Source organism: Orycteropus afer, unplaced genomic scaffold (genome assembly GCF_000298275.1).
Source record: "Orycteropus afer afer isolate SDZICR_OR568_19922 unplaced genomic scaffold, OryAfe1.0 scaffold00179, whole genome shotgun sequence".
Lineage (NCBI taxonomy): Eukaryota > Metazoa > Chordata > Mammalia > Tubulidentata > Orycteropodidae > Orycteropus > Orycteropus afer.
This window is the reverse complement of record NW_006921766.1, coordinates 6,107,892-6,110,436: the sequence shown is the minus strand read 5'-3', so window position 1 is coordinate 6,110,436 and position 2,545 is coordinate 6,107,892.

Genomic DNA, 2,545 nt, shown 5'->3' with positions numbered 1-2,545 from the left:
GAAATCTGAGCTTAGTCTTATTGGTTGTATTTCCCATGTTGCTTTTAGAATTCTTTCTTTGTCTTTGGTTTTGGTGAGTTTGGTGATGATATGTCTTGGTGATTTTCTTTTGGGGTTTTTCATGTTTGGGATTCATTGGACTTCTTGAATGGATATATTCTCATCTTTCATCATACCAGGGAAATTCTCTACCAACAAATCTTCAGCAATTTTCTCTGTCATTTTATTTGTCTCTTCCTGTTCTGGAATTCTGGTTACACATAGGTTATTCCTTTTGACGGTATCCCACATGAACCTTGGGCTTTCTTAATTTTGTTTTGATCTCTTTTCTGATTGATCCCTTTCCATAGAAGTACTGAATTATTTGTCTTCAATCTCAGTAATTCTATCTTCCATTGATTTAATTCTACTCCTTTGCCCATTCAATGTGCTTTCTATTTCTGAAAATTTAGTTATCAATCTTCTGGATTTCTGTGTGTAGATTTTGTATCATTTCTAATTTTTCATTTATTTTGTCATTTTGTTCTTGTATTGTCTTTTGCAATTTTTCTAGGGTTTTGTCTATGTTTTCCTCAATTTTGTCAGTGTTTTCCTTGATCTGTCTCTCAATCTACTGAAAGCATCTAAATATAATTTTTTTCAATTCTTTATCAGGGAGTTTCATTGCTGCTTCTTCCTCAGGGATGTGTTCTGTCTGTATCCTGGTGCCTTGTTTCTACTGTTTTATCTTGCTTCTTTGTGTAGGCTGTGATGCTCTGTTGTCTTTTAGACATTGTGATGTTCTTATGTTATTTGTAATAATATTTAAATTTATGTCGGAGTGACTTGCCCATGATTTTTGCTTTCTTTGGATGTTATCTACTTAAGCAGGGTACAGTGCTCCTCTAACTGCTAGTTGGCAGCACTTATACATTCCCCACCTGTCTCCTTTCCCATTGTCAGCCTCCCTCATGTCCCTACCATCCTTGGCAAATGGAGCCTATTTTTAGGTCACTGGAATTTGAATGAGAATGCTGTCACTTTAAATATCCAAAATTACCACCACTAGTAAACATTCAAAATGGCTTCATTCTCAGTCACTTTAAATATCCAAAATGGCCACCCCTTGTAAACAATCAAAATGGCTGCACCCTCTGGGCAGCCAAAAGTCCACAGTTCAGTTTGTCTCCCTCCTTGTTGTTTCCCTTCCTAGTCATAGGTCACCAGAGCAGTTATCCCTGCAGCCCTTAGTGACAATGGCTGATCTTTAGGTCAATTCTCCAGTTCCAACACTACTTGGAAATATTCAAACTGTTGATCCCATCAGTGTGGCTTACATTCAGTTGCTCTGTATGTCTCTGTACTTACTGCTTTCATTTAGGTTTTGTACTAGTTGGTGCCTAATCCACTTTTATACACTTCCTTTCAAAGCTTAGGGCTCCAGGATTATCTTCTGTATCTCTGTCAGTTGGTTTCTCTTTTCTTTGTTGTCTGTGTAGCTTGTCTGCCTATTCCACTGCCTTCTTGTTGAAGATTTTTGCATCTATATTCGTAAGGGATATTGGTTTGCAGTTTTTCTTTTTAGTGATATCTTTGCCTGGTTTTGGTATTAGGGTTAGGCTTGCTTCATAGAATAAATTTGGAAGTATGCCATCATCCTTTTTTTATGTTCTGGAACAGCTTGAGTAGGATAAGTGTCACCCCTTCTCTGAACTTTTTATAGAATTCACTAGTGAAGCCACTTGGGTCAAGACTTTTTTGGGGGGTGGGGTGGGGGAGTTTTATTTATGATCTGCTCAGTTTCTCCCTTTAGTATGGGTCTGTTTAAATTTTCTGCCTCAGTCTGTGTTAGTTTAAGTAGGTCTTGTGTTTCTAGGAATTTGTCCATTGCTTCTAGGTTTTTAAATTTGTTGGAGTATAGTTCTTCATAACATTCTGTTATTTTCCTTTATAGTTCAGTCGGTTCTGTTGTTATGTCACCCATTTCAGTTATTATTCATTATTTGTATCTTCTCTCTTTTCCTTAATTAAATTTGCCAGTGGTTTGTCAATTTTGTTCATCAAGCTTCTAGTCTTGTTGATTTTCTCTATTGTTTTTCTGTCTCATTTATTTCTACTCTGATCTTTATTATTTTCTTTCTTCTGGAGACTGAAGGCTTCTTTTTTTTTATTTTTTATTTTTTATTGTGATTTGGGTGAAAATTTACAGAGCAAATTCACTTTCCATACAGCAGTTCACATACACTTTGTCTCATGATATTAACTACAATTTACCACAATGGGACAGCTCCCCTCCCACTTCCTCCCCATAGTTACCTCTTCCCTGTGTCCATCCCTCCATGCACTCCTGCCCCCTGAGCTGTCTCCCTATGAATAAGCAGCCCTTCTTTCTTCCATGATTGTTTTCTCCAAGGAGTGTATGTACCTCAGGTAAATGTTCAACTCATATGCCTGTCTTGTTTGGCTGGAAGCCACAGGTGTAGGTTCAATTCCAGGCCTGAATTGCAGCTAGGGGCCATGGTCTCAGTGGTTCCACCAGGCTCTATCAGACCAGCAAACCTGGTCC